The 19,639-nt window shown below is 45.9% G+C and overlaps 1 protein-coding gene and 1 long non-coding RNA gene across 3 annotated transcripts in view; one reads left to right on the forward strand and one right to left on the reverse strand.

Moving 5' to 3' along the window:
* Window positions 1–19,639, reverse strand: part of LOC141584664 (uncharacterized) — a 56,502-nt gene that overhangs the window by 32,322 nt on the left and 4,541 nt on the right. The window contains exons 2-3 of one of the 2 annotated variants that reach the window (XR_012517847.1): window positions 16,657–16,766; window positions 15,674–15,982 (exon numbers count right to left, since the gene is read on the reverse strand). This is a non-coding gene — a long non-coding RNA (uncharacterized LOC141584664). Of the gene's footprint in view, window positions 1–15,673; window positions 15,983–16,656; window positions 16,767–19,639 lie in introns of those variants that run through there. The other variant, XR_012517848.1, reaches the window with a different exon arrangement.
* LOC104649882 (uncharacterized) overlaps window positions 1–19,639 on the forward strand; it is a 139,543-nt gene that overhangs the window by 32,260 nt on the left and 87,644 nt on the right. The window lies entirely within an intron of this gene.

Consider the following 19,639-nt stretch of genomic DNA (forward strand, 5'->3'; position numbering starts at 1 on the left):
AGACCGCGCCATTGCACTCCAGCCTGGATAACAAGAGCAAAACCCCGGCCGGGCGCAGTGGCTCACGCCTATAATCCCAGCACTTTGGGAGGCCGAGGCGGGTGGATCACAAGGTCAAGAGATCGAGACCATCCTGGTCAACATGGTGAAACCCCGTCTCTACTAAAAATACAAAAATTAGCCGGGTGTGGTGGTGCACACCTGTAGTCCCAGCTACTCGGGAGGCTGAGGCAGGAAAATTGCTTGAACCCAGGAAGCAGAGGTTGCGGTGAGTCAATATCGTGCCATTGCACTCCAGCGTGGGTAACAACAGCAAAACTCCTCTCAGAAAAAAAAAAAAAAAGCAAAACTCCGTCTCAAAAAATTAAAAAAGAGAAATAGTCATCATTTCTAAACTACAAATTATTTCCATGATTATGTCAGCCTACGTGTAGGAATGAGCAAAGGCAGACAGCTTGTGTTAGAAACAGGATGGAGATAGTTAAGTTAGATTTCTGTTACAATATTATTTACTTGAAGTTACAATTTAATCTGAATGCATTCAGAGACTTGGCAGGGAAAAAAAAAGAAAAGAAGTTGCAATTTAATTGGAATCTTGTTTTTGTTTCTGTTTTAGAGACAGGGTCTCACTGTGTTGCACAGGTTGCCCTTGAACTCCTGGCTTCAAGTGATTCTCCTACTTCACACTCCAGTAGCTGGAATTTTAGGTGTATGACACCACACCTGGTTCGAAGTCCTGTTTGTTTTGTTTTGTTTATCAAGAGAGGGTTCTGCTCTGTTGTCTAGGCTGGAGTACAGTGGTACAAACACGGCTCACTGTAGCCTTGACCTTCCAGGCTTAAGCAGTCCTTCCAAGTAGCTAGGACTACAGGTATATGATACCACAACCAGCTGATTTTTTGCTTTTTTGCAGAGATGAGGTCCCATTATGTTGCCCAGGCTGGTCTTGAACTCTTGAGCTCCACCCCCCACTTCAGCCTCCCAAAGTGCTGGGGTTATAGGTATGAGCCTCTACACTTGGCCAAGTCCTGTACTTTTGCTTGCTAAGTAATACATCCTCATACCGGGCACAGAAATTGAGGAAAGGGTTGCAAGACTAGAGAATGCATCATCACATCAGAGAAGTATATGGGAGGCCAAGGAGGGCAGATCACTTGAAGTCAAGAGTTCAAGACCAGCCTGGCTAACATGGTGAAATCTGTCTCTACTAAAAATACAAAAATCAGTTGGACATGGTGGCAGGCACCTGTAATTCCAGCTACTCGGAGGCTGAGGCAGGAGAGTTGCTCGAGCCCTGGAGGGAGAGGTTGCAGTGAGTCCAGATCATGCCACTGCACTCCAGCCTGCAAGACAGAGTGAGATTCCGTCTCAAAAAAGAGGAGGAGGAGGAGGAGGAGGAGGAGGAGGCGAAGGGAGTGGGGGGAGGGGAGGAGGAGGAGAAGTATAAAGCCCTGATTTTCTGAATAATCTGTGTGTCTGCTCCCAGCAAAGCTTATCTATCACATAAAGGGCATCATCAGTCCAGGAAGATCTACAAACAGCGGCAAAGACAATAAACTAGGTACATCTAGTTATCCTTCAAAAGGCAGTTCAAATGTTACCTCTTCTTTGATGTTTAGTTAACTCTGCCCCAAGCCAAACAAACAGCTCCTGGCCTTGTGTTCTCCAAAGCTCAGTGTCCATGCTGTGAAGCCCCGGCAATTCAAAAGTGAGCCATTGTTTATGGATCATTGAAGTGGTCGCTCTGCGATTCTCTGAGCTGTGTGCAGAGCTCTCATTCTGCTCGTCTTTGCTACCACAGTGTCCACCATAGTGCCAGATTGAGGCCAGAGAGGCTCTACAAATGCTTCGTTCAATGAACAAGTGAATAAAGAATAACTGCTGCTATTTTAGAAATGGAACAACCGGCCAGGAGCGGTGGCTCACGCCTGTAATCGCAGCACTTTGGGAGGCCGAGGCGGGCGGATCACAAGTTCAGGAGTTCGAGACCAGCCTGACCAACATGGTGAAACCCTGTCTCTACTAAAAATACAAAAATCAGCTGGGCATGGTGGCAAGCGCCTGTGTAATCCCAGCTACTTAGGAGGCTGAGGCAGGAGAATCGCTTGAACCCGGGAGGCGGAGGTTGCAGTGAGCTGAGATTGGGCCACTGCACTCCAGCCTGGGCGACAGAGTCCGTCTCAGAAAAAAAAAAAAAAAAGAAAGAAAGAAATGGAACAACCAAGGCCCAGAAAAATTAAATCTGATTCAACTTCTTTTTCTATTTTTTTGTTTTTGAGTCTCGTTCTGTCACCCAGGCTGGAGTGCAGTGGCATGATCTCAACTCAGTACAACCTCCGCCTCCCAGGTTCAAGTGACTCTCCTGCCTCAGCCTCCTGAGCAGCTGGGACTATAGGTGCACGCCACCACATCCAGCTAATTTTTTTGTATTTTTTTTTTTAGTAGAGATGGGGTTTTACCATATTGGCCAGGCTGCTCTTGAACTCCTGACCTCATGATCCACCCGCCTCGGCCTCCCAAAGTGCTGGGATTACAGGCGTGAGCCACTGTGCTCAGCCTCAACTTTCAATTCATACTTTTTTTAATGTTTTAATGGGTCTACCACAAATAAGGAAAATGAATGATGTTTCAGAACTTGGAGTGAGACACCTTGATGTACAGTGATTGGAAGAGATGCTTGTGATGATAGACACTGAACACCACTCTTCCTGGCTTGGGGCGAACAGGGCATCTAGGGTGATGGGTTTCCCAGCTTCTGCCTTGCATGGCGATGGAACGAGCCTTGGATGGAAAAGTCCCCAGCTTCCATTCTAACTCTGTGACCATGGGCAAGTCATTTTGCCTTGGTTTTCTCCTTTTTGAACTGCAAAGGATGATCTAAACTAAATAATCCCTAAAGTGCCTTGAACCTGTTTCCCTACTGAACAGCACTTACTGAGGTCCTTCATTGCAGATCTCTCTGGGGATAGAAAACAAGACACAGTCCCTGACCTTCAGGAACTCAGACTGCTGGAAAGACAGAGAAGCACAAGTTAAATGCCCTCAAGTGTGGCTGATACTCTGCACACACACACACACACACAAAAGAGGCAATCGTCACCATTTACTTTTCATTCACAATCACTATGTGCCAGGCACAGTCCCAATTCCCACTGCCACCTTGTGAATGAGTGGTCATTTTAATCCTCATTTAAGGAAGTGAAATGATTTGCTCAAGGTCACTTCGCTAGTACGTGTCCAGAGCTGCTACTGAAATAAGGCTGTCTCTTGGAGTATGAGGCCTCAGGTGGAGATCCACCTGTCACTGTCAGAGATGAACCCACGCCCACCCCTCCCTGGGGGCGATCAGCTGCTGAGTCACTCACCCAGCCTTGGAGCTGGATGCCTGTGCAGCAGAACAAAGGCAGTGGTGGCAAGCAGGTGGAGGCTGCACGCAACTTCTCCCGGTCATGGCACACACCTGTGCCCAGATACCAACGCCTCCTAAGCCAGGAGCTGGGTTATGCACCCGCCATGGCCATAATGCTCCAACACAAGCCCGGCCTGATCAGAGCCCTCATTGCCCCATCCCCGAGTGGGCAGGAGCCTGACATGCAGATTCTTCCTGAAGGTGCCCTCAGAGGCAGCAGGGATGAGGCCCTGGGGGGGCTGGTTCCCCAGAAGAGGCCAGTGCTTTCAGATGTGCTGACTCTTCCCCATCCACCTCGCAAAAGGTAGTGCCCACACTATTTTTAAAATGTTATTTTATGCAATACACCACTGTTCATAGTGAGTGGGGCTCTGGCCCTGAGGAGTCTTTGCAATGTGTTGAAGGAATTACTGCCGTGTGAGTTTTGAATGATTTTGCAGTAAAGACCTGATCTTTCTCAAAAAAAAAAAAAAGAAAAGAAAAGAAATAAGGCTGTCTGACTCAGGAACTAGCCCTCAGCTGGGTGTGGTGGCTCACGCCTGTCATCCCAGCACTTTGGGAGGCCAAGGCAGGTGGATTACCTGAGGTCAAGAGTTTGAGACCAGCCTCACCAACATAGTGAAACCCCATCTCTACTAAAAATACAAAAAAAAATTAGCCAGGTGTGTTGGCGGGTGCCTGTAAATACTAGCTACTCGGGAGGCTGAGTAAGGAGAATCACTTGAACATGGGAGGTGTAGGTTGCAGTGAGCTGGGCAGTGGACTGAGACTCCATCTCAAAAAAAAAAAAAAAAAACTAGCCCTCTTGCTGAAGGCCATCATCCTCAGCAAATTAACACAGGAAGAGTAAAACCAATACCACGTCTTATAAATGAGAGCTAAACGTAAAACACACCTGGACATAAAGGCAGAAACAACAGGCACTGGGGTCCACCAAAGGGTGAAAGGAGGGAGGGTGGCAAGGGCTGAAAAACTACCTTTTGGATACTATGGCAGGCCCAATCGCACCGCAAAAGTAGCACCACACAATATGCCTTTGTAACAGACCTTCATGTGGATCCTAAATTCTAAACTAAAAGTTGAAAAAGAAAAGAAAAAAGTAAAAGCAAAAATATTTTTAAATCACTTAAAAAAAAAAAAAAAAAAACTAGCCCCCATAACCACTCAGCACACTGCTTCTCAGTATGTGAAAAGAATCAGCGGCAGTGCCAAGGAGGGCGTAAGAAAAGTTTCTTTCTTTCTTTTTTCTTTTTTCCAGAAACTAAGGCTCGCTCTGTTGCCCAGGCTGGAGTGCAGTGGCGCCATCTGAGCTCACTGCAACCACCACCTCCCAGGTTCAGGCGATTGTCCTGCTTCAGTCTCCCAAGTAGCTGGGACTACAGGCCCCCACCACCATGCCCAGCTAATTTTTATATTTTTAGTAGAGACAGGGTTTCACCATGCTGGCCAGCATGGTCTCACTCCCGACCTCAGGTAATCCACCCACATCAGCCTCCCAAAGTGCTGGAATTACAGGCATGAGCCACCATGCCCGGCCAGAAAAGTTTCTTTTTTTTTTTTTTTTTTTTTTTTTCAGGCAATTCTCCTGCCTCAGCCTCCTGAGTAGCTGGGATTACAGGCACACACCACCATGCCCAGCTAATTTTTTGTATTTTTAGTAGAGATGGGGTTTCACCATGTTGACCAGGATGGTCTCGATCTCTTGACCTCGTGATCCACTCGCCTCGGCCTCCCAAAGTGCTGGGATTACAGGTGTGAGCCACCGCGCCCGGCCCAGAAAAGTTTCTTAAAGCATTCTAAGTATGACACAAAATCCAGGAATCACAAAAGTCTTATTAATTTAAATAAGAATTGGTATTGGTGTCAAATACAGGGCTTACTGTATTTTTGTTCTTGGTTTTTTTTTTTTTTCTTGTTTTTTTTTTTTTTTTTTTTTTCAGTAGAGCCAATGTCTTGCTGTGTTGCCCAGGTTGATCTCAAATTTCTGGCCTCAAGCAATCCTCCCACTTTGGCCTCCCAAAGTGCTGGGATTATAGGCCATTATGTTGTATGCAGCACTCTTACAAACACTTCAAATATATTACTCATTTAATCCTCACCAAAAGCTTATGATTATACCCATTCTATAGATAAGGAAGATAAAATATAGACAGTAAATTTCCAACATCACATAGCCTACTAGCCAGATGGAATTTGAACCAGAGGGCCTGGCTTTAGAACCTGTACTCCAGTCCATTCTGCTATACTGTCAAGGTCAAAGGTAACAGACAATTGGAAGAAAAAGAAATTCACATCACAAATAGCTAACCTTACTAATATATTAACAGCTCCCCCTAAGAAAAAAGGTCAACAACCAGTAGAGAAATAAGCAAAGCATATGACTAGACTGTTCAGTGAAATTAAATACATAACAAGAAAAATGCAGATTTTAACTCTACCCAGATACCATGCCTCATCTTCCAGATCGGCAAAAACCTCAAAGTTTGACAAACACTCTGAGGCTGTGGAGAAATGGATCCACATACATTTCTGGTGGAAATGAAAAACAGTACAAAATCTATGGAGGGCAATTTTAAATTACAAATCTATAAGCCCTTTGACCCAGAAGTTCTATGTCTTGAAATTATTCTACACACAGCTGGGCACGGTGGCCCATGCCTGTAATCCCAGCACTTTGGGGTGGCCAAGGTGGGCGAATCACGAGTTCAAGAGATTGAGACCATACTGGCCAACATGGTGAAACTTCGTCTCTACTAAAAATACAAAAATTAGCCAGGCATGGTGGTATGTGTCTATAGTCCCAGCTACTGGGGAGGCTGAGGCAAGAGAATCGCTTGAACCCAGAAGACAGAGGTTGCAATGAGCCGAGATCACGCCACTGCCCTCCAGCCTGGGCAACAGCAATATTCCATCTCAGAAAGGAAAAGGGAAAGGAAAAAGGAAAGGAATTATTCTACAGACAACTCACACATGCAATATGACATTAATGTAAGGCTAATCATGGCAGCCTTCTTTTCGATTATAACGTTCTGGAAACAACCTAACTGTCCATCAGCTGGGACTGGTTGAATAAATTTGATAAATCCAAGTTACAGAATACTAGGAAGCAGCTAGGCGCAGTGAGTGGCTCACGCCTGTTATCCCAGCACTTTGAGAGCTAAGGTGGGTGGATCACCTGAGGTCAGGGGTTCAAGACCTGCCTGACCAACATGAAGAAACCCCGTCTTTACTAAAAAATACAAAAAATAGCCGGGTGTGATGGCACATGCCTGTAATCCCAGCTACTTGGGAGGCTGAGGCACAAGAACCACTTGAACCCAGGAGGCAAAGGTTGCAGTGAGCTGAGATCATGCCACTGCACTCCAGCCTGGCAACAGAGCAAGACTCAGTCTCAACAAAAATTAAAAATTAAAAAATGGCCGGGCACGGTGGCTCAAGCCTGTAATCCCAGCACTTTGGGAGGCCGAGGCGGGTGGATCACGAGGTCGAGAGATCGAGACCATCCTGGTCAACATGGTGAAACCCCGTCTCTACTAAAATTACAAAAAATTAGCTGGGCATGGTGGCACGTGCCTGTAATCTCAGCTACTCAGGAGGCTGAGGCAGGAGAATTGCCTGAACCCAGGAGGCGGAGGTTGCGGTGAGCCGAGATCGCGCCATTGCACTCCAGCCTGGGTAACAAGAGCGAAACTCCGTCTCAAAAAAAAAAAAAAAAATTAAAAAATAATAGTAATATATTATTTTGTGTAAATTATATGTTCCTTTATGCAAAAAGAAGAGGAAAATATGTTATGTATTGATTTTTATAGGCATAAAAAATACCTTTGGGGCAAAAAAGGAAGAGGGCATATTTGGGGTGGGGTGAGGAGAAAAGAACTTCACCATATACCTTTGCTTTTTTTTGTAGGGTGGGGACAGAGGTTTACTCGGTCACCCAGGCCGAAGTGCAGTGACATGATCACAGCTCGCTGCAGCCGCAAATGTTAGGCTCCAGTCATCTTCCTCCATCAGCCTCCCCAGTAGGCGGCAATACAGGCATATGCCACTACACTCTTGTAGGTTTTGTTTGTTTGGTTGGTTGGTTTTTTTGACAGTAAAAGATTTTACTTCATTTTTTGTTGTTGTTGTTGTTTGTTTTTTGGTTTTTTTTTTTTTGAGGCGGAGTTTCACTCTTGTTACCCAGGCTGGAGTGCAATGGCGCGATCTCGGCTCACCACAACCTCCGCCTCCTGGGTTCAGGCAGTTCTCCTGCCTCAGCCTCCTGAGTAGCTGGGATTACAGGCATGCACCACCATGCCCAGCTAATTTTTTGTATTTTTAGTAGAGACGGGGTTTCACCATGTTGACCAGGATGGTCTCGATCTCTTGACCTCGTGATCCACCCGCCTCGGCCTCCCAAAGTGCTGGGATTACAGGCTTGAGCCACCGCACCGGCCCCATTTTTTAAATTTATTTATTTTTCAGACAGAGTCCTGCTCTGTTGCCCAGGCTGGAGTGCACTGGCGCCATCTCGACTCACTGCAACCCCTATCTCCCAGGTTCAAGCAATTCTCCTGCCTCAGCCTCTTGAGTAGCTGAGACTACAGGCATGCACCACCACACCCAGCTAATTTTTTTATTTTTAGTAGAGATGGGTTTTCACCGTGTTGGCCAGGATGGTCTCAAACTCCTGACCTCGTGATTCGCCTACCTCAGCCTCCCGAAGTGCTGGAATTACAGATGTGAGTCACCACACCCAGCCTACTTTACTTTTTTTACTTTCATCCAAACATACCCTTTTCTGGAAAACATAAAAGCATGCACATCAATGGCATTCCTGTAAAGAAAAATTAATACGCTGTAAATCAATAATATTAATACAAACAAATGTTTAAATGCTATGTGAAAAGATTTACAGGTAATCATAGGGCTCTTAATTTTAGAAAATAGGCCAGGCCGCGCCTGTAATCCCAGCACTTTGCGGGGGGGGGCCGAGGTGGGTGGAATGCCTGAGGTCAGTAGTTTGAGACCACCCTGACCAATGTGGTGAAACCCTGTCTCTAATAAAAATTAAAAAATTAGCCAGGCATGGTGGCATATGCCTGTTATACCAGCTACTCGGAAGGCTGAGGCAGGAGAATTGCTTGAACCCAGGAGGCAGAGGCTGCAGTGAGCCGAGACCACACGATTGCACTCAAAAAAAAAAATTTAGAAAATAATAATTCAAGTGAATATCAAAACAGGTAGGGAGAAGCTTCTAATTTTCCAAAGATTTTGATACAAAATTTTTTCAGCTCTCATATTGTATAGACCTTTTGTGAGAAGAATATTAGAAAAGTCTTAAGAAATACAACATTCAAGTGATCTGGTCAGGCTGCCTTGCTAAAATGAGTTATAACCCACATAATTCCAACAGTATTGCCTCTAAATTTAGAGCATATCCAGCTGGACTCAGTGGCTCAAGCCTGTAATCCCAGCACTTTGGGAGGCTGAGGCAGGTGGATCTCGAGGTCAACAGTTTGAGACCAGCCTGACAAACATGGTGAAACCCCGTCTCTACTTAAAAAAAATACAAACATTAGCTGGGTGTGGTGGCAAGCACCTGTAATCCCAACTACTCAGGAGGCTGAGGCAGGAGAAACATTGGAACCTGAGAGGCAGAGATTGCAGTGAGCCAAGATGGTGCCACTGCACTCCAGCTTGGGTGACAGAGCAAGATTCCATTTCGAGGAAAAAAAAAATTTTAAGCAATCCATGATATTCAAAATAATAACAGAGACATGGGATTGATCTAAATTTTACTTCACAGGTAAAAGAGAATTACAATTCAGCATGAGAAGGTTTTTCATAAGTTTTATCTATGCCCCCAGTGATAATTAGGCCAACTGTATCCTGCGTGTATATGAATGTGTGAATACATATACATACTAATGTATGCAAACCAATTCACACCACACAACTCTTCAAAGATGGTGCTTGAAGCAGCAGAGAGTAATTTTTTTTTTTTTTTTTTTTTTTTTTTTTGAGACGGAGTTTCGCTCTTGTTACCCAGGCTGGAGTGCAATGGCGCGATCTTGGCTCACCGCAACCTCCGCCTCCTGGGTTCAGGCAATTCTCCTGCCTCAGCCTCCTGAGTAGCTGGGATTACAGGCACGCGCCACCACACCCAGCTAGTTTTTTGTATTTTTAGTAGAGACGGGGTTTCACCATGTTGACCAGGATGGTCTTGATCTCTCGACCTCGTGATCCACCCGCCTCGGCCTCCCAAAGTGCTGGGATTACAGGCTTGAGCCACCGCGCCCGGCCAATTTTTTTTATTTTTAGTTTTGTAGAGGCAGGGTCTCACTAGGTTGCTCAGGCTGATCTTGAACTCCTGGCCTCAAGTGATCCTTCTGCCTCAGCCTCCCAAAGCGCTGGGTTTACAGGCATGAGCCACTACACCTGGCTGCCTTTTGCATTTTTTAAGGCTTAAAGCACGTACTTATTAAAAAGTTAACAATATTAAAAAGAGAAAGCTCTTTTAGAGAATACGTCATTTTAGGACTCCCTGATTCCAAGATATAATTCAATTGTCCTATAATGAAATAGGCACTTCCTGAATCTATTGGGGTTTAAGACCAAAGGAAAAAAAAAAAAAGACATTCTCTTATTCAGACCCATTTATACATTTATACAGTTCTTAATTGCCTTTCCTCATTATTCTCCTAAGGCTCATTTGAAGCAAATACTCAAGCACCAGTGACATCTGGTAACACGGGTAACCGTGGGCAACCAGTTTCTCTCAGTTGTCATAGCAACAGTGATGCTCCAACAGTGGAGTTTTCATCGTGAGGTAATTATCAAGCTTTGTGGTGGGCTCCTCCACATTTGCAGTTGTTTACATCAATGAGGTTTATGAATGAGCCTCAATTAGATGTAATTTCGATGGAACTGTTAAGAGAGGCTGTGAATTGAGTCAGATTGACATATCCTACCATCTAGCCTGGCAAATCTAGTGAATTGTAAGCCTGATGCAATTCAGAGAGAGGGTGCCACATGCACTTCAGCCATCAAAAGCCACTGGATGTGCCAGGCTTGGTGGCCCATGCTTGTAATCCCAGCACTTTGGGAAGCCGAGGTGGGTAGATCACCTGAAGTCAGAAGTTCGAGACCAGCCTGGCCAACATGGCAAAACGCCATCTCTACTAAAAATAGAAAAATTGGCGGGCATGGTGGCACACGCCTGCCTGCTATTTTACTCAGAAGGCTGAGGCAGGAGAATCGCTTGAACCCAGGAGGCAGAGTTCGCACTCAGCTGAGATCACACTACTGCACTCCAGCCTGGGCAACACAGTAAGACTCCAGCTCGAAAAAAAAAAAAAAAAAAATTAGCTGGCTGTGGTAGCATATGCCTGTAATCCCAGCTACTCAGGAGTTTGAGGAATGAGAATCACTTGAACCCAGGAGGTGGAGCCCGCAGTAAGCCGAGATTGCACACTGCACTCTAGCCTGGGCAGCAGAGCAAGACAGTCTCAAAAATAAATAAATAAATTTTTTTAAAAGCCAATGGATGGCTGAAGACCTAACATATTTCAGTCTAACATGAGCAGTTTCTTCTCCATTCTCTTTCCCCCACCCAACCACATGTAGCAGGAGCAGACCTGGCAGGTTGTTGATTGCAACCCAGCGTATAAAACAAAAGTTCTAGTTTGTCAAAACTTTGTAAACTTACATGTTTATATAATTAGCCCCATTTCACACTAGAGAAACCTCAGGTTTAGACTGCTCAGATTCTCCCCACTGGACAGCAATGAAGTTAGGACTCACAACCACATCTCAGCGTCTTCCCCTTCTGCCACCTGCTCAGAGTCAGGAACAAGTATTTCTTTGGGTTGTCTGGAAAGTGACTGAGCTTTTCTTATGGCCACAAGCCTTTGTTAAAAGAACAACCACTGCTGCTTCTATCAGCCAAAGTCAGTAGGAAGTGACTTGGTTCTGGCAGCCAAAAACCCAGCTTGTGGGTGATAAGCTCCTGGTGACACATATGAACCCTTACCCTCTGATTTGAGTGAGGATTGTATCCAAGTACCTCTCATTTTTCTAAGAAATAGTTTCTATCTCTTCTTTTTTCATTGTCCTGGTTCCCTACTTCCCACTTAGTCCTTTAGAAATGCAAATACAGTCTTTAACCCCTGCTTCACCACACACTCCCTACAAGGCAAGCGCATCTAATCCTGTGCTCCAAGATAGAGCTCTCCTCAAGAGTTAACAGCTGGTTTCAAGGTCAAGCACCACACTCAGCTGATTTTTGTATTTTTAGTAGAGACGGGGTTTTACCAGTCTCTATTAGAATTAATTAATCTTAAATTTTATTTAGTATGTATCTCAGAATAACTAAGGTAACCACCAAAAGAAGAGAGATTCTTATAGAGACATAGGATAGCTATTTTAGGAATAAAAACTAGAAGAAGAGGAAAAACAAAGCCATTAATCGTCCAGGAGCTAGGTGGTGGTAGAAGAGAACAAACAGAAAAAGCAGAAGAAATACAATAGAATAGAATAAGGTGGTAGAAAATAAATCCAAATAAGTCAATAGTTTCCATAAACTTAAAGGGAAAAACTTTCTAATTAAAAGGCAAAGATTTGTCAGACTGGACTTTTTTTTTCTCTTTTTTTTTTTTTTTTTTTTTTTTGTAACTTAGATATAGCTGCCATTTAAAAGAAAAGCCACACAGAGAGAGTGAGAGATAAAGAAAGAGAGAAAAGCTGGGCACGGTGGCTCACCCCTGTAATCCCAGCACTTTGGGAGGCTGAAGTTGGCGGATCACTTGAGGCCAGTAGTTTGGTATCAGACTTGCCAACGAGGTGAAACCCCATCTCTACTAAAAATACAAAAATTAGCTGGGCGTGGTGGCATGTGCCTGTAATCACAGCTACTCGGGAGGCTGAGGCAGGAGAATCGCTTGAACCCGAGAGGCGGAGGTTGCAGAGAGCCTAGATTGCACTACAATACTCCAGCCTAGGCAACAGAGTGAGACACCACCTCATTAAAAAAAAAAAAGAAGGAAAGAAAGAGAGTTGGGGAGGAAGGGAAGGAAGACACAGACACACAGAAAAGTCAAGGGTGTCAAGAAAGACAGAATATTATACCAGGCCAATACTAACTGAAAGAAAGCTTATATTGCTACATTATCAGACAAAACAGCTGTAAGACCAAGAGAATTACTAGCAATGACAAGGAAAAGCATAATAAAAGGTTCTGGCCGGGCGCGGTGGCTCACACCTGTAATCCTAGCACTTTGGGAGGCCGAGGCAGGTGGATCACCAGGTCAAGAGATCGAGACCATCCTGGTCAACATGGTGAAACCCCCATCTCTACTAAAAATACAAAAAATTAGCTGGGCATGGTGGTGCGTGCCTGTAATCCCAGCTACTCAGGAGGCTGAGGCAGGAGAATTGCCTGAACCCAGGAGGCGGAGGTTGCGGTGAGCCGAGATTGCGCCATTGCACTCCAGCCTGGGTAACAAGCAAAATTCCATCTCAAAATAAATAAATAAATAAATAAATAAATAAAAATAAAAGGTTCTACTCATCAAGTAAAAATTAACATAGTTGCAAGGAGAACTTGATAGATTCACCATCATAATGGGAGATTGTAACACTCCTCTCCCAGTAATGGATTGATACAGCTCACAAAGAAAGAGTGAGAATATAGTAAGACTCAGGCTAGGTACAGTGGGTCATCCCTGTAATCCCAGCACTTTGGGAGGCCAAGGAAGGAGAATCACTTGAGCCCAGGGGTTCAAAACTAGCCTGAGCAACATGCCGAAATGCTGTCTCTACATAAAATACAAAAATTAGCGAGGTGTGGTGGTGTGCACCTGTAGTCCCAGCTACTCGGGAGGCTGAGGTGGGAGGATCACTTGAGCCAGGGAGGTCAAGGCTGCAGTGAGCCTAATCCTGCCACTGCACTCCAGCCTGAATGAAACTGTCTCAAAAAAACAAAAAAAAAAAAAAACAAAAAAAAGTCCACGCACTGTGACTCATGCCTGTAATCTCAGCACTCTGGGAGGCTGAGATGGGTGGATCATCTGAGGTCAGGAGTTCAAGACCAGGCTGACTAACATGAAGAAACCCCATCACTACTAAAAATGCAAAATTAGCTGGGTGCAGTGGCGCATGTCTATAATCCCAGCGACTCAGAATTATACCACCACCTCCCTCACCATCTTCATCATCAGTTCTCTGAAACTATTCAGATTCTCCTTCTGCATGTGATGGGAACACCTGGGGTATTCAGTATCCAACATAACCCCTTTTGCACTCAATTCATTCAACACTAACAAACACCTGTTGACTATCAGCTCTGTACCAAGATGGGCTGGACGCTAGGAATGTAGAAACTAAGAAAGAAAGCCCCATTCTTGCCCTAGAGCAGCATTCTCCTAGTGTGGTCCCCAGACCAGCACCATCAGCATCAACTGGGAACTTTTTGAGAAATGAAGTTCTCAGGCTCCACCCTACACCTACTGAATCAAGGTCTGGAGTGGGGCCCAGCACGCTGGGCTTTAACAAGCCCCTGGATACTGATGCTCACTAGAGGAGTTTGAGAACCACTGCCCAGAGGAGTTTGCAATCCAGCAGACATAAGCAAGCAATCATAATGTAGTGGATAGAAGGAGCCGCCGAAATGGCCAACACAAGGAGTCTTGAACGCCTTAGAGGGACACTTGCTCTGACCTACAATGAAAGGTCCCCCTGCCCCCAGGAAGGACTCACACCTAAGCTGGGCTCTAAGAAATAGTTGACCAGGCACTGGGGACAGGGAAGAACATCCTAGCAGTTGAGGAAAATAAAAATGTAAGGCCAAAAATGAGGAAAATTACAATGTGCTCAGAAAACTAAAAGTCATTAGGAGGTTGGAAACATTACTATGAAGGTGTGGGAGCATGAAGAAATGAGAATGGAGATGGGGCAGGGATCAGATCCTGAAAACCATTGTGCCTCGTGAGGAGTTTGTGTCGAGAACGATAAGGAGTAACAGAGAAGGAGCTGCAGAAATGTTGGCCACTACCAGTGACTTCCACAGTCTTCACAGCTCCACTGGTGATAAAGCAGAATTCCCAACCAGTGTCTTTTGGGAAACAGGAACATAATGAGTATACTACCATGTTATTAACTTGGAATATTTGAAACAGAAAAGATTTTTGTCACAAATCTCCAAAGCACATAGGATTCCCTGTCTGTCATGGTGTGGATGTGCCAGCATGAATTTACAGTCATCTGAGTGACAGGAGGAAAGACCGTTTTATAATCTCATAGCTTTGAATGGCAGGGGGGTGATACGATTTGGCTCTGTCCCCCCACCCAAATCTCATGTTGAATTATAATTCACAGCGTTGGGAGAGGGACCCTGTGGAAGATGATTGGATCATGGGGGTGGATTTCCCCCTTGCTGTTCTTGTGATAGTTACTGAGTTCTCATGAGATCTGGTTGTTTGAAAGTGTGTAGCACTTCTCCCTTCACTCACTCCCCCTCCTACTACCATGTGAAGATGTGCTTGCTTCCCCTTCACCCTTCCACCATGATTGTAAGTTTCCTGAGACCTTCCCAGCCATGCCTCCTATACAATCTGTGGATCTGTGAGTCAATTAAATCTCTCTTCTTTATAAATTATCCAGTCTCAGGTAGTTCTTTTCTTTTTTTTTTTTTTTTTTTTTTTTGAGACGGAGTTTCACTCTTGTTACCCAGGCTGGAGTACAATGGTGCGATCTCGGCTCACCACAACCTCCGCCTCCTGGGTTCAGGCAATTCTCCTGCCTCAGCCTCCTGAGTAGCTGGGATTACAGGCACGCACCACCATGCCCAGCTAATTTTTTGTATTTTTAGTAGAGACGGGGTTTCACCATGTTGACCAGGATGGTCTCGATCTCTTGACCTCGTGATCCACCCGCCTCGGCCTCCCAAAGTGCTGGGATTACAGGCGTGAGCCACCGTGCCCGGCCTATAAATAATTGTTAATGTGGCCAATTGTATATGTATTTTACTACAATTTTTTAAAAAATCTATTTCCTGTATACTTTATTCATTCACGCATTCAATAAATGTATGTGTCACAATCACACAGAGATTTGTGTAAGGACTTATCTGTGGGCTAAAAAAGACAAAAGGGAATTAAATGGACTAAGAAATGACATGAGGACATTATAGGCAGTAAGTTCTGGAGGTGGAAAAACCAAAAAAACCTGAACCAGAGAAAAGAAGAAGTGAACAGAGGCCAGATATAAAGACCCCACATACCCTGCTAAAGAACAGATTTTATTCTGTAAGAAGCAAGAGCAACTAAAGATTTATGCAGCACACAGACCTCCTATCTTGTTATTAGGCGGGCTCTGGCTTCCACTTGGAAACTAGATTAGAGGGAGCCAGCCAGAAGGCCAGACGGAGAGGAGACAGGTATCCCAACCCTGGCAGGGTAATGAGAGGCCTCCACCATGGGTTACACATGCACAGACCTAGGCAGTCCAGCTACAGACATCTCCAAAATACAACCAGTCAGGCCTGTGGCAGTCTGAGATCTCTCAACTGGCCATGGTAGACATTCATTAGGTCTTCTGGAACACAAAGAGAAAGCAGACACAGATTGATGGGTGAAAGGCGCCCTGCCTTTGTCTCTTACACTGCCCACTGCCCACTGTTTTATCGTGCTGGATGAAACATGAGGCATACTGCTAGGCACGGTGGCTCATGCCTGTAATCCCAACACCTTGGGAGGCAGAGGCAGGAGGACCTCCTGAGCCCAGGAGTTCAAGACCAGTCTGGCCAGGCTCTGTCTCTCTCTTTTTGCAGGGACTTGGAGACCAGAGCTTTCTAGTCCACAAAGTCAAAAAGCCTAAAACATACACCAAGAGAAACCGACTATAAGAAGCCAGGCAGAGGCCAGGCACAGTGGCTGATGCCTGTAATCCCAGCACTTTGGGAGGCCGAGGCAGGCGAATCACGAGGTCAAGAGATCGAGACCATCTTGGCCAACACGGTGAAACCCAGTCTCTACTAAAAATATTTTAAAAATTAGCTGAGTATGGTGGCACGCGCCTGTGGTCCCAGCTACTGGGGAGGCTGAGGCGGAAGAATCTCTTGAACCCAGGAGGCGGAGGTTGCAGTGAGCCAAGATTGTGCCACTGCACTCCAGCCTGGTGACACAGCAAGACTCTGTCTCAAAAAAATAAAAAATAAGAAAAATTAAAATAAAAATAAAGAAAAAGACAAAGAAAATAAAGACTGTTACCTGGTGTTGAATTCAGGTCTCCTCCTTAGCTGGTGACCATGGGAAAGCAGCTTACACTCCCTTTGCTCGTGTAACAAGTAGGTAGTGTTATAAACTTCCTGGCACAATACCTGAAACAAGGCAAACACCCAACAGATATCTTACATATTCTGAGTTCCTTCTCTGCCAGTACAGTAACAGATCTTACAATCACTGAGAACGGACCCAGAAGTATAATAACATATGTCACCACTAGATGGCAGTAAGGGCACTAAGTAATTAGTTACTAAGATATCCTTTTTAACAAAACGAAGAAGCTAAACGACTACAAAAAAAAAGACTGGTCCTTCTTAGATCTGACTATCATTTCTTACCCAAATTTTACTCATAACTTTATTCAGCAAATATGTATTCAATGCCTACTATGTGTCAGGCACTACAGTAGGCAGGATACTAGGCTCAACCAACAAAGATACAGTCCCTGTCCACTCGGCCCTTAGGGTGTAGGTAGGAAAATGGACATAGAATCACACCAGTAAGATACCACCTCGTAGTAAGTGCTTTAAGACTGCATAGGCAAGCAGCAGCTTGATGGGGGGAAAGGAAGGTGTCCCTAAGAAGCAGATGAGAAGATGAAGGAGCCAAGATCCAAGGAAGATAGATGGTAGGTGAGGGGTGGAAACTGGGTCCCAGGAAGAGCTTGCTAAAGGCTCCGGAGCAGGTTGGGGCTGCTGCTGGAGGAACCTGCAGAGGCCAAGCCTTGCATGCCCTCGGGAGCCTGATTCACGCTGGGAATTTTGGTCTTTTTTTTTAAAAGGCAGTAGGGAGAGAGAGAGAGGCTGGGCGCTGTGGCTCACCCCTGTAATCCCAGCATTTTGGGAGGCCAAGGCGGGTGGATCACAAGATCCAGAGATTGAGACCACCCTGGCCAATATGGTGAAACCTCTTCTCCACTAAAAACACAAAAATTAGTTGTGTGAGGTGGCGCACACCAGTTGTTCCAGCTACTCAGGAGGTTGAGGCAGGAAATCCCTTGAACCTGGGAGGCAGAGTGAGCCAAGATTGCACCACTGCACTCCAGCCTGGGAACTGGAGCAAGACACTGTCTCAGAGAGAGAGAGAAACAGAAAGGTCTCACTCTGTCCTGCAGGCTGGAGTGCAGTAGCACAATATTGGCTGACTGTAGCCTCCATCTCCTGGGCTCAAACAGTCCTCCCCATTCAGCCTCCCGAATAGTTAGGACTACAGGTATGCACCACCACACCAGGCTATTTTATTATCATTTGTGGAGACAAGGTCTCACCAAGTTGCCTAGGCCACGGTGCCCAGCACTGGTCTTGAGCCAAAGAGCAGCAGGAAGCCACACAAGTGTTTTTAAGCCCTGCAAGGGGAACGATGTGGACACTGGATTATATTTGCACCTGATAAGGTCACAGTGGGGCGTTAACTAAGGGGAAGCCAAGTGGATGCAGGAAGACTACTTAGAGAACTACCAGTGGAGCCAGGAGACAGGAGGCGGGCTCTCCAGGCTAGGGTAGGGGCAGTGGACACGAAGGGAAAGGATTTAAGAATGTGAAAGATCGGCTGGGCGCAGTGGCTCAAGCCTGTAATCCCAGCACTTTGGGAGGCCGAGGCGGGTGGATCACGAGGTCGAGAGATCGAGACCATCCTGGTAAACATGGTGAAACCCCGTCTCTACTAAAAATACAAAAAAATTAGCTGGGCATGGTGGCACGTGCCTGTAATCCCAGCTACTCAGGAGGCTGAGGCAGGAGAATTGCCTGAGCCCAGGAGGCGGAGGTTGCGGTGAGCCGAGATCGCGCCATTGCACTCCAGCCTGGGTAACAAGAGCGAAACTCCATCTCAAAAAAAAAAAAAAAAGAATGTGAAAGATCTAGCTAGGCACTGTGGCTCAGGCCTGTAATCTCAACACTTTGGGAGGCCAAGGCAGGCCGATCACTTGAGGTCAGGAGTTTGAGACAACATGGTGAAACCCTCTCTCTACTAAAATTACAAAAATTGGCCGGGCACAGTGGCTCATGCCTGTAATCCCAGCACTTTGGGAGAGCGAGGAGGGCAGATCATTAGATCAGGAGATTGAGACCAGCATGGCCAACATGGTGAAACCCTGTCAGTACTAAAAAAAAATACAAAAAATTGGCCTGGCGCGGTGGCTCACACCTGTAATCCCAGCACTTTGGGAGGCCGAGGCAGGTGGATCACAAGGTCAAGAGACTGAGACCATCCTGGTCAACATGGTGAAACTCCATCTCTACTAAAAATACAAAAACTAGGTGGGCATGGTGGCGCGTGCCTGTAATCCCAGCTACTCAGGAGGCTGAGGCAGGAGAATTGCCTGAACCCAGGAGGCGGAGGTTGCGGTGAGCCGAGATCACGCCATTGCACTCCAGCCTGGGTAACAAGAGCGAAACTCCGTCTCAAGAAAAAAAAAAAAAAATTAGCCAGGCGTGGTGGCACGTGCCTGTAGTCCCTGCTACTCGGGAGGCTGAGGTAGGAGAACTGCTTGAACCCAGGAGGCAGAGGTTGCAGTGAGCCAATATTGCGTCACTGCGCTCCAGCCTGGGTGACAGAGTGAGCCTATATCTCAAAAAAAAAAAAAAAAATTAGCTGCCTTGCCCAGCTAATTTGTAATTTTAGTAGAGGTGGAGTTTCAACATGTTGGCCAGGATGGTCTTGATCTCTTGACCTCGTGATCCACCCTCCTCGGCCTCCCTAAATGCTGGGATTACAGGCATGAGCCACCATACCCAGCCAGTTCCTTGGATTTAAGACAGCTTCGAGACCTTCCCTTCTGGCAGGCAAACTAACTCCAAGGCATGAAAGCCACAGGAATGCCAGGGAGATAAATGCAAGAGGATGGAGGTCCTGCTCAGTGGCACCATCACCCTGCATTGCTGTGGCCAAGCTTCCAAAGTTCCCGGGCTCCTTCTTCCAGGCCGCTGAAGGGGACCCTGGAGCACCCTGGCTGACGGAAATCCCTGCC

This window comes from Saimiri boliviensis, chromosome 5, assembly GCF_048565385.1.
Source record: "Saimiri boliviensis isolate mSaiBol1 chromosome 5, mSaiBol1.pri, whole genome shotgun sequence".
Taxonomy (NCBI): domain Eukaryota; kingdom Metazoa; phylum Chordata; class Mammalia; order Primates; family Cebidae; genus Saimiri; species Saimiri boliviensis.